Consider the following 12606-nt stretch of genomic DNA (forward strand, 5'->3'; position numbering starts at 1 on the left):
TCCCACATGCCACAGAGCAGCTGGGCCTGTGAGCCATGGCTGCTGAGCCTGCGCGTCCGGAGCCTGTGCTCCGTGGCGGGAGAGGCCGCAGCGGTGAGAGGCCCGCGTACCAAAAAAAAAAAAAAAAAAAAAAAAAAAATCCAAAATTATTTAAAGGAAAATTTTAACAAATTTGATTTCAAGAGAGCTTCTGAAAGAGTGGTAAGAGTATAGGTAGAGTTTGTTTAGTAGTTTTATCCTTTTCTTACTTTCCAAATTTTCTGCAATAAATATGTATTATTTGAATAATAATAGAGTAAAACAGAACAAAACAAAACCTCCTGTAAAACAAAGTAAAAATACACAAGCAAAGTCAATGAAAAATTCAGACTGGGAAAATAGAATTGCTATTCATATAACAAAAGGCATAATTTCCCCGTGTCACTCAGCATAGGCTTGATCATGATGTAAAAGAAAACATCCACAAAATCTCAGTGGCTTAAACAATAAAGGCACATTGTGTATTTTCCCTCATTGGTTGGCTGTTGGCTCTTCAATATTCTCAATTTGGGATTTAGGATGATAAAGTAGTGTAGAAGAGGGGAAAAAACATCTTTTCCTCTACCTGTCTTAACTTTGTTGATTGGAACTGTGCAAATTAAAGCGACAAAAAACAGATTAACAACAGAGAAACAAAAGTTTATTAATGCATGCATCATGCATACACATGGGAGGATTCAATGATAAATGACTCAAAGGGGTAGTTAGCCCTGAGCTTATATAGTGTCTTAGGAAAGAAAAATAAATTTGTAGAGAAGTGATGAGATAAATGAAAAGGGTTTTAAAGGCTTTTGAGGGCAGAAAACTGTGGGTAGGTAAATATCTGAGGGAAACTAATGGAGTAGGGTTCGTACAACTCCCTAGCATTTGGTATTGTCAGTGTTCTGAATTTTGGCTATTCCAATAGGTGTGTAGTAGTATCTCATTGTTGCTTTAATTTACAATTCCCTGATGACGTACGATGTGGAGCATCATTTTATATGGTTATCTGCCATCTATGTTTCTTCTTTAATGAGGTATCTGTTCAGATACGTTGCCTGATTTGTAATCGGCTTTTCATTTTCTTGTTGAGTTTTAAGAGTTCGTTGTATATTTTAGATACCATCCCTTTATCAGATTCGTGTTTTGCAAATATTTTCTCCCAGCCCATGTCTTAACAGTGTCTTTCTCAGAGCAGCAGTAATTTTTAATTTTAATGAAGTCCAATTTATCATCATGAATCGTGCCTTTGGTGTTGCCATTTTCACTTTTGAAGAGCTTCTGTTCTCTGCTGTATGACTTCTGAAGTGAGAGACAAAAATCACTGCAGCTGGGTCTGGGGTCAGAAAAGCCTTTTCAGTAGATTGTAGTAGTGCAGCGGGGCTGCGGGTGCAGAAGCGCTCCGGACCCGGATGCTGGTTTAGGAGGTCTTGTCCACGTTCGTTCTTCCACGGGGTAAAGTAGGCTGCGGAACGAGAAGCTGGCCACTGGATAAAGGAAAGGGGGAAACAAAGGAATGCGGGCTTCTTTAAATCTAAGATTCTTCATGAAGCCAAAGTTCACAGATAACCACTCCGGTTATCTGTGGTCAGGTGGACTCGAAGGCCTCTGTGGGACAAGCCGTTGCCTCTGGGGACAAATATGAAGGCAGGATTTTCACATTTCATCTATCTGGACAATTTTCTTTTTTTTTTTTTTCCTCCAAGCGGGATCAAGTTGGAAGACGCAGCTCCAAAGATTCATTTGACCATTCAACTTACTCTGCTGCAAAAAAATTGGGCCGCATTTTCCATGAGCCTTTGTTTTGGCTCGTAGACCATTTTTCAAAGGGTCCTGAAAAATCCCTCAGTTCTTTCCACCGGGGGTTTGATTTGACTGACGGGAGAAAAAACAATTGTGCTGAAACGACTAAAATAATAATTGTGCTGAAGCTACTAAAATTGGGCTCTGTTCTCAGTAACAATACGAGTTGGATGTTGTCGACGGGTCTCGGAAGGGGGCTACTTGGATATAATCCGAAAGAGGCTTTAGATGTAATTCGTCTTCAATGACGGCTACTCTCTAGTTGGAAACAAAAAACCCCAAATTGTGCACAACGCTTTGAGATTTTAAAGGGACAGGAATGCTGCCCAGTAACTGGCCGCCAGCAGGGGATGTAGCTCAGTGGTAGAGCGCATGCTTCGCATGTATGAGGCCCCGGGTTCGATCCCCGGCATCTCCAGTAGGTCCTCTCGTTTTCGTTGTCAGCCTTCGTTCTCGTTTTCAGCCTTTGGCCTTACATTATTAAATAAAATATTCTAGCTCTTTCTCATTTTTCTCCCATTATCATTCCCTTTAAATCGAGCTATTTTCCATCTATGTGCTTATTTCTCTTCCGTTTTGTTAAATAAACACCGCCATTTCCCCTGCTTCCTGGAAACTTCCTTGGGGTGTCTTATTACGCAGTGAGTAGTACAAAGCCAGAGGGACAATTCACAAGTAAATTCATCCTATGAATGCACCCAGGAAAAGGGAATACAGCTGCGTATCAAAGATTTATTTAGCTCAATTAAAGGAGGTCCTATCCATTCCCACTATCCACTGGAAAATAATCAGTAAAAATAAAATATCTCAGTAATTTTTTTTAAGGGGAGGAGAAGGTAGCATGTGTTTAGTATTGATGTGGTAGTTGCACATCAGTATTCAAGGGTACACCCTATAACCATAGAGGAATTTCTTTATGCATAGTTACTAACCTAGTTACCATTTTATTTCTCACTGTGTCTTTGGCATTGCTCAACGTTTCTGTGCAGAAAAACTGGTCACAGTCCAGTACAGGAGGTCTGGAAATGTAGTAAAGGTTAGGAATAGCCTGTGGAAATGGAAGGCACCCTTAATAGCTTGACTGTTCTCCTAGCAACCAGCCCCTAACTCTAGAAGCAGGCCAAAGCTCACCTCATTAACATAACAAAAACACCTTTGTCTCTCTCTTCACTTAGGAAATTCTAAGGATTTTAGGAGCTCTGTGCCAGCAGCAGGTCTGAAGGCCAAATATACATTTCTTATTATAAATCACAATATTAATAATGTATACCCAGGTGTGAAATTGCTGCATCATATGGTAGCTCTATTTTTAATTTTTTGAGGAACCACAAAAACCTTTTTTTTTCTCCTTTCTTAGCTTATCAGTTATAATTCTTTAACTTTTTTTAGTGGTCCCTCTAGAGTTTGTGGTATACATTTACAATTAGTCCAAGTTCACCTTCCAATAACCCTACACTTCTTCACAGGTAGTGTAAATACCCTTGTAATAAAAAAAATCCTACTTTTCCTCCCTCCTAGCTATTGTATCATTGCTATCATTTATTTCAGTTATATATAAGCATACATAAGTATATATACAATATTTGTATAACCATATAATCAAATACATTGTTGCTATTATAATTTTGAACAAACCGTTATCTGTGAGATCAACTAAGGAAAATAAAAGTTTTTATTTACCTTCCCATATCCTTCTTTGATATTCTTCCTTTCCTTATGAAGATTTGAATTTCTGACCTATATTATTTTCCTTGTCTCTAAAAAACTTCATTTAACATGTCTTGCAAGACTGGTCTACAGGGAACACATTCCCTCCGTTTTTGTTTGAGAAAGTTTTTATTTCTCCCTCACTTTTGAAAATTTTGCAGGGTACAGAATTCTAGGCTGTGGTTTTTTCTCTCAACACTTTAAATATTTCACTCTAATCTATTCTTGTTTTCATGGTTTCTTAGTAGAAGTGAAATGTAATTCTTACCTTGGTTCCTCTATAGGCTAGATGTTTTGTTTTGTTTTTCCTCTGACTTCTTTCAGGAGTAATTTCTTTCTATTTGATCTTCTGTAGTTTGAAAATGATATGCTTATATATAGTTTTCTGTTTGTTTCTTTTTTCATTTATCCTTCTTGGCACTCTCTGAACTTCCTAGATCTGTGGTTTGCTGTCTGACATTAGTTTGGAGAAATTCTCAGTCATTATTATTTCAAATATTCTGCTCCTTTCCCTCTTTCTTTTCCTTCTGGTATTCCCATTACACATATGTTATATTTTTTGTGCTTGTCCTAGAGTCCTTGGGTATTCTGTTCTTTTTTTTTCCCTAGCCTTTGTTTTCTTTGTTTTTCAGTTTTGGAGGTTTCTATTGATATAGCCTCAAGTTCAGAGTCTTTCCTTACTTATGTCCACTCTACTAATAAACCTAACAAAGGCATTCTTCCTTCTATTACTGTGTTTTTAATCTTTCACATTTCTTTTTCCGTTGTTTATTTTAGGATTTTCATCTTTCTCCTTACATTGCCTATCTGTTCTTGCATACTATCTACTTTATTCATTAGATCCTTTAGCATATTAGTCATAGTTGTTTTAAATTTCTGGTCTAATAATTCCAACATCGCTGCAATGTCTGGTTCTCTTCTGGCTCTGCCTTTTCAAACTGTTTTTTGCCATTTGATATGTTGTGTAATTTTTTCTGTATAGCCTGACATGGTTTACTTGATAAAAGGATATATAGGACTTTAGTAATGTAGTGGTGAGATGTTGGGGGAGGAGAAGCTTTCTCTAGTCCAATGATTAGGTCTCAGTCTTTTAATGATCTTTTACCTCTGGGTCGTGAACTTCACAACTGTTTCTCAGTTGTACCCCCCGCCCCCGCAAATGCCCCGACTTAGGTGGGACAACATAGCTAGAGTATGCTGGAGCTGGGTTTTTCCCTCTCTCATGTGAAAGCCTAGAGCCAGCTGGAACTGAGTATTTCCCTTCCTTCAGGACAATTAGGCTCTGACAAAACCCCAGCAAGTTAGGGTCTGGTTAAATCGATTCTTTAGTAGGCAGGCCTTGTTAAGAACAACAGAGTGCTCTGGCATATTTCAACTTGGTTCCTCTTCTCCCCACTCTGCTGGAAGCATGAAGGAATTTCCCCCCAATATTTGCATATTTAATGTGAGAATCTGGTCAAACTCCTAGGGGTAAAACTCACAGAAGTGTGGGGATGCCACCTCCGCCCTGCCCTGGCCATGACTCAGGGTCCCTGGAGTTTTTAACTATCAGACTTGCTTACATGGATCCTTAAGCAATTTATCAATTACAGTTCAGGTTTTGGTTCTTCCTGTGGTTTCCACTTGTGAGTCACTGCTCAGGTAAGTCATCACTCCCTTTATTCACCTGTCTATCTCTCCATTCTTGGGGGCAGCCGTTTGCCCTGTGTCCACACCTCTCTTATAGATTCAGGAAGACGTGTTGATTTTTCAGTCTGCTCAGCTTTTTCCTTCTTGAAGAATGGAGTGGTGACTTCCCAGCCCCTTATATATGGAACCAGAAACTGGAAGTCTGTTTGCTAGTTTTTTATACGTTTTTGTCTCTGTACTTATAGTGAAATGGTCCTATAATTTTTCCTTCTTGTATTTTCTCCACTGGGTTTTGGTATCAGTATTATACTAATCTCCTAAAATAATTTATAGTTTTTCAGAATATTTTGTACAACACAGAGGTTAATGCTTCCTTTACGATTTCATAGAACATGCCAGTAAATTGATCTCAGACTGGAAATCAAATTTTATGGAAATTTTGCTTCAATTCTCGATTCAGTTTTTTAAATGGCAATATATTAAATCAGATTTTCTATAACTTTTTATGTTAGCTTTGATAAGTTATACATTTTTATACATTTTCCATTTCTTTGAATGGAATTGAGAGGATTGAAGCCAAATTTCATGATTTCTCACTTTTAAAATTTCCTAAGTAGCCACTGAAAATATTCTCCTGTTTATTCATTTATGCAAACATCCATCTCTCTATCCATCCACTCATTTACATTTTAAAAATGATTCAAATATTTACTTACACTGGGTATTGTAATAAGTACTGATATACAATTAAGGATAACACAGTGTCTTAGCTAACCTTCAAGAAGACCCCCTATGATCCTTACCTCCTGGTCATCACACCCTTGTGCAGTCTTCTCCCACTTGAGTCAGTCACCAAGACATGAGGGGGAGCTGAGGCTTCCTACCCACATGTGAATGAGCCATCTTGGAAGCAGATCCTCCAGATGCAGTCCAACCTTCAGAGCACTGCATGCACAGTAGACACCCTGAGTTCAACTTCAAGAGACACCTGGTGCCAGAATTACCCAGCCAAGCCACACTGGAGTTCCTGACCCACAGAATCTGAGATAATAAATATCATTTTTTTTAACCGTGTACATTTTGGAGTATTATTCAGCAATAGATAACTAATATTCACAGCAAGCCTTTTTAACATTTCTCTTAAAGGAATAATCATTATTTACAAAAAATATACAATTTTTATGTTTCTCTCAAGCTTGCAGACTACTATTTGAAAATCAAATAGCAATGTTAAATTAAGATGTGTGGCTCTCCTCACATGTTTTTCTTTTTATCCTGAAAAAATTCCGAAGATTTTAGGCTGATTGCCTAGTGTAACTTATCCACCAGAGGGTCATGGATCTACCATTAAAAGAGTCCCTGGCAAAAAGAAATGGAAAAACCATAATTATTTTAGATGACTCATGTTTTATGTAAACTGTCTGGGACCACCACCTCTACTACATGAATAAAATTTAGGTTCTCTTAGCAAGGTGAAAAGATGAGAAATGCAGGTGTCATCTTGGTCAAGCTGATTTCTCTGCCTTCATCTCCACCTTGCACCTCCCAACTCACACCGTTCTGAACTACATACAGTTCCACTCCTGTACGCATGTTGTATCCTCAGTTTTCGTTTCCTTTCTATTTGACATTCTTATTCATTCTTCCAGGTTTGCTCACAGGTTACTATATCCGGGGACTTCCCAGAACTAGGCAGGGATAAAACCTTCTTGATTTGTTGAGACCCTTGTTGAGAGTGATCTGAATTCCAAAGGACCACTCCCTCTGCAGAAAAAATAAAGCAACCCGGAAGCAGAGGTTTTGCCTCAATCTTAAAAGTAACACGTTTCTTTCTTCCTGGCTTTTCTTTCCAAAGAATCAGAACAAGATCCGAGGATTCGTATTCCTTGGATTTGATTTGTATTCTTTGGATAAAATGAGGATCAGAGGCCTTAGGAAGCAATCCAACATCTTTACCCTTTAGCCCTCCCAGTTGCTAAGAGTGGAAGGAATTTATTTTTCTAACAGAAATACCTTCATTGGCTCCTTGTTTTCTAATAGTTACATAGCGGTTTCTGGAGTCCGGGACTAGGGTGCAGAATTGGGGAGGGGAATGGGTTGGTAGGTTTCATAATTAAAGACAGTCATTGGCAAAGTATTTTTTTTATCCTTCCTGTAAGGAATTTTCCTTTGTTCCACATATCTTTCGGCAAACGAGACAAGCACTCAGAAAAGGAGGGTCTGTGAGATTCCTACTCAGATTTCCGAGATCAGTGTATTCTCATCAGTCACTGAATGTCTGCAAGATACAGGTTAATAGGAATTCCTTGGTAACAGAGTTCTATAAAATAGAAGGTGAGAATTGTATCGTTTAGAAAAGAACAAAATAATTTTGTTTTAAAATGTAAATGTGTTTTATTTCATGAAGGTAGTTTAGAAAACAGCTTTCAAGCGCGATGGGGATGTAGCTCAGTGGTAGAGCGCATGCTTAGCATGCATGAGGTCCCGGGTTCGATCCCCAGCATCTCCAACCTTTTGTTTCCTAGCTCCGGAAACAATTCTCTTCTGCCTTACGATCACAGCCCATTCCTGTAGAATCTGAAGATTAACCATCTTGCCTCCAGGTACTTAACAGTTTGCTCGGGTTATGCTAGTAACCTTTCCGTTTAAAAATTTTATTCCTTTCCATCCTCAGCAGGGATTAGAGATGGTCTTCCACAAAGTGAAATCAAGAGTGACTTTAGTCCCTGTTCCATGAAAAAACAAAATGACAGTTATTCATGTAAACTCTAAACGGAAGATTTGCGAACGGATTAGTATTTTCACTTAACTTTGCTGCGGGGTTTCGAACGGGAGATGGGACGGTAAGGCTGAGCTTCTGTCTCAGGTTTCATACTCTGAGGCTCAATAAGAAAGATGGATTTCACGGGAAGCTCCCCTAGAAAGAAAATACACTCTTCCCAGGCCGGAGGCTGTGAAAGTATTGGGTAAATTTCGCTTCTTAAAACGTGACAGTTCTCTCAGAAATCGAGCACAAAGGAGTGAAGTAGAAACATTTCGACGCAGACATGTTTCCCCCTCAGTGCGTTTTGCCAGAGCTCGCAGCGTCCACATCGCTGTGGATTTGATTCCTTCTATACTGATCTCTTTTGTAATCTCTGAATTTGCCTCACTGATTCTAAAGTTACTGACTTTAATTCTCTCCAAAAATCCACTTCTCTTTCTAAACCTAGCCCTTTTACACCACTCATGTGGGTAAGGACTTTCTTTGGCTAGCTCCTTTGTGTGTTTTGTTGAAGTGCTATTCCCCTTTGGAATGCAGCATCTCCTGTATCTTGGTGCTTTTGTCTCAACTTCCAATTTGTGACACCTTGTCACATTAGCAAGGGAAGGAAATTTAGAAAACAGTTTTTTGTTGTTCCGTTTATTTCTCAGCAAGGCCTCCAGCAGCTCCAGGCGTCCCTTGCCTGGCTGTAGTTAAGGGCTCCTGAACCTTAGGGGATGGAATGTACCAAATTCTTAGAGGTACAAGAGCCCAGTGTTAAAAAAATAATAATGGCTGCGATCCTTTATGTTGGACTCTTTAATGATTTGGTCTGTCATTCATGGGTGGATCTAGTGCTTGTGCCTCTTGACTAAGAAAAACCACAAAATTAAAGTATGGGTCTTAAAATGGGCCTTTGAAAGTGTGGTGCGCTGAAGCTTGCATTCTATTAGCTAAATCGTCCTGTGCTGTCATGTACTGAACAATTGGTCTTGCCAATATTTATTACAGACCTACAATAGTTTAACTCTGGTGTAGCTCTAAAGATATTAGAACACTTTGAACAAACTTAAAATAGTAGCCATAGCATCTACCAGCTGAGTGGTTCATGAGGAAATAGTTCACAGACTTTATCCTTTCTTGTTCCTCCCATTTTCAATATGCCGTATTACCCACACTCAAGTCTAGCAGTGGTGAGATACCAACAGTTCTACCTAGGAACCAGTTTTGAGTTGTAATTATGACTTAACCACCTGATTTTTTTGTCACATCATGTCACCAGACTATGATCAACTTCATCAAAGATTGTTTTTAAGATTTCTCTATTCCAAACCACATGAAAAGACTCACCTTAATTTAACCAATAAAAAAGTTTTACGTGCAATCCAAGAACAGTGTCCTAACTAAATTATTTTATCTGGTAGGTAAAGTGTGTACTGGGTGATGGGAGGGAAAGATGAAATCAATACAGTTTCCCTGAGCCCACAAATTTCTTTAAAATTGAAGCGGTGGTTCTACAACTTGGCTGCACGTTGGAGTCACCTGGAGAGCTCTAAAATTTTCTGATGCCTGGATCCCACTCTGAGAGATTCTAGTTTAATTTGTCTGGAGTGTGGAATGGACACTAGCATTTTAAAAATCCCCCTAGGTGATTTGAATATGCAGCTAAGGTTGAGAACCACTGGTCTAGAAATTCTCTATTTAAATTATCTCAAATATCCACAAAGGTGGGAGGAGGCATAAGAGAGGTATACCTGCAGACTTATCCCTTTCTCAGTTAGTCTAAGCTTATCTAGAAACACCACTGGTGACTGAGGTAGTCACAGATACAGGAGCAGCCCCCAGACTGGCCAAGTCAAGGGCAGACAGGGGTGATCCATGGGATATAACTTAATTTCACATACCATTCTGCTAAGTAAATAGAAACACCTCTCTCTCTCTTTATCTTACCACAGTTGTTCAAGGACTGTGAAATGAAAACTGTTACTTCCTAAGATCCCTGTGTTTGCAAAGCTGGTCACTGGGAAGAAAGTAGATCACTTAATAATTCAGTGCCTTCCAGGACAGAACAAATATACTCTAAGCTTCCCCCACCCCAAAATTTAAATTTGGGGATATCTATCAGTGGTTTGAGATGGCTCTGACCTAGACTTGAAGCAGGAAAGACACTACATTTTCTGAAATAAAATTTCCTCATGAAAAAGGGGAGTTGATACTGATAACTTGGGGCTAAGACTTTATAATGGAAGGCTTGTTTTTTTTTAAACATCTTTATTGGAGTATAATTGCACTACATTGTTGTGTTAGTTTCTGCTGTATAACAAAGTGAATCAGCTATACGTATACATATATCCCCATATCCCTTCCCTCTCGCCATCCCTATCCCACCCCTCTAGGTGGTCACAAAGCACCGAGTGCATTCTAGACAACAGGACCTCAGGAAAATGTTGTAAATCTGGGAGATTTTAAACATTCAGGGAAGGCAATCTGATGATCATTTTTTGAATTCATATAGTGTGAGGTGATCAAAGGAGAGGAGGGTTGGATAAGGGGGTTGGAATAGCTATTTCACAGTTGCTACCAAATGACAAAAAAAGGATTAACTTTCTAGTAATGAACAAAGTAACAAATGTGCTAGGTGCATAAAAATGCAATATTCATATCTTTTGGTATTCTAAATAAGCTATTCACCAATAAAAGTTAAAAATGAAAATAAACTGAAGAGACAGAAAAAAGTTATACAGGGGAGAACTAATTTGCTCACATAGAACTTCCTGTGCTTAATCCTTAAATGGTCCTACTACTTTTTTCCCCCGAACTTTTCTTTTAGGGTAAATTCTAAGTTATTTTGAATGGTTGTTTCACAAAGTGAGGAAACTTTAGATTGTTATTCCAAGTCATTGCCTTTATTTTTTCCCCTTGTATTAGCTTTCTGGTATGTTTGACATAAAATGTTGGAAGGCTTGCCTTTACTTATGTCACTGTGCTTCAGGGAAAGCCCATTTCCATGTGGCCTAGGTAAAGCTACAGTATCATTACCCATAGATACATTTTGTTTTGTCAGCTAACATTTTAGCTACTTAATGGCAAAGATTATTTCTCTGCTCTTTGTTATTTTCTAGAAACTATAGAAATTCTGGCAATATCTGTTAAGGGAAGAGGCTCTACTGCATGTAAAGCAAATATGTGAATACTTGGGGCTTTGCAAGTGCACTAATCTTTACTTTTACTTTTGTTATTTTTCTAATACAATAATGTGAAAGTTTATGCAAATATATTTTATTTTATTGAACTTAAAAGTAATTATGAAATAGTAAAGCATAAATACAGAGAATATTATAATAGATGTCATGTACCCTTTACCCAGATCTTCTTTTTTCCCTAAGGAAATAATTTAGAAGTATGGCTGAAGCATCACCCCTCATTTCCCATTCCCCTTCCTCTCTCCATAAAACTAACCACCATCCTGAAGTCCATTAGTATCTTTCCAATCTGCATTTTAATCTTTTACTACATGTATGTATATCTATAAAAAATTTATAGTAATTTTTGTTCAGCTTTTTAGTTAGTGTACTTGAGCCCTTCTCACACTTACCACCCATCACCCCTTATTCATTAGTTCTCTTTTTATTTTATTTTTTATTGAAATACAGTTGATTTACAATGTTTTGTTAATTACTGCTGTACAGCAAAGTGATTCAGATATCTATATAGAAATATATTACATAAGAATGTATATATATATACATATTGTTTTATATATATTGTTTTCCATTATGGTTTATCATAGAAAATTGAATATCGTTCTCAACGCTTTTTAAAATAAATTGTCTTCAGTTAAGTTCGGGGCAAAATTTAGGAAAGAACTTAGCTCATATTCAGAGGATGATGCCTAGGGCTACTGTAACAAAATAACACAAACTACATGGTTTAAACCATAGAAGTTTATCATCTCATGATTCTGGAGGCTAGAAATCCAAAATCAAGGTGTTGGCAGGGTAGTTCCTTCTGAGGATTATGGGGGAGAATCTTTTTATGCCTCTCCCGTAGCTTCTGATGGTTTGCTGACCATCTTTGGTATTCCTTGGTTTATGAGTGCATCCCCCTCCCCAATCTCCGCTTTCATGTTCACATGTGTATATGTCTGTTTCCAAATTTCCCCCATTTACAAGAACCGCTGTCATATTGTACCAGAGAGGCCTGCCCTACTCCAGGATGACTTTGTCTTAACTAATTACATTAGTAATGACCCTTTTTCTCAACTACTTCTACAGTCACATTCTGAAGTAGTGGGGATTAGGACTTCAACATATGAATTTTTAGCGGGACAAAATTCAACTGATAACATCTACTAGCTAGTATTATGTTGAATCACCCTATTCTCAACAGAGGAAGCATTCATTAGGGTAATGAGAAATCATTGCAGTTATGAAAAATCCCCTGTTCCACTATCCATATTCATATCCCTCATTTAGTTATTTTGGGTCTAATATTAATCAAGCACTTGTGCATCAAATTGTTCTGGGGTCTCATATGTTATTTGCTCTTTCAGTTCTCATACGTATTGTTTGCCTGAGTGCAAGGCTATTTCCGGAAGGACCTCATTGGAATAGGTTCCATGGATTCTGCCTCTTTCTACTCTCATGATAATTTTATTTCATGCGCCTTGCAGACCTTCCTACTGTTGGGTCTTGGTCAGATTTATT

The 12606-nt window shown here is 38.1% G+C and overlaps 2 non-coding genes across 2 annotated transcripts; both read left to right on the forward strand.

Moving 5' to 3' along the window:
• The first annotated feature begins 2167 nt into the window (after positions 1 to 2167).
• TRNAA-CGC (transfer RNA alanine (anticodon CGC)) lies at positions 2168 to 2239 on the forward strand. Its single transcript has one exon. It is a non-coding gene; the product is annotated as a tRNA-Ala (tRNA).
• Positions 2240 to 7594: 5355 nt separating this feature from the next.
• Positions 7595 to 7666, forward strand: TRNAA-AGC (transfer RNA alanine (anticodon AGC)). Its single transcript has one exon. It is a non-coding gene; the product is annotated as a tRNA-Ala (tRNA).
• Positions 7667 to 12606: the final 4940 nt, after the last annotated feature.

This window comes from Neophocaena asiaeorientalis, unplaced genomic scaffold (assembly GCF_003031525.2).
Source record: "Neophocaena asiaeorientalis asiaeorientalis breed wild unplaced genomic scaffold, Neophocaena_asiaeorientalis_V1.1 scaffold239, whole genome shotgun sequence".
NCBI classification, from domain to species: domain Eukaryota; kingdom Metazoa; phylum Chordata; class Mammalia; order Artiodactyla; family Phocoenidae; genus Neophocaena; species Neophocaena asiaeorientalis.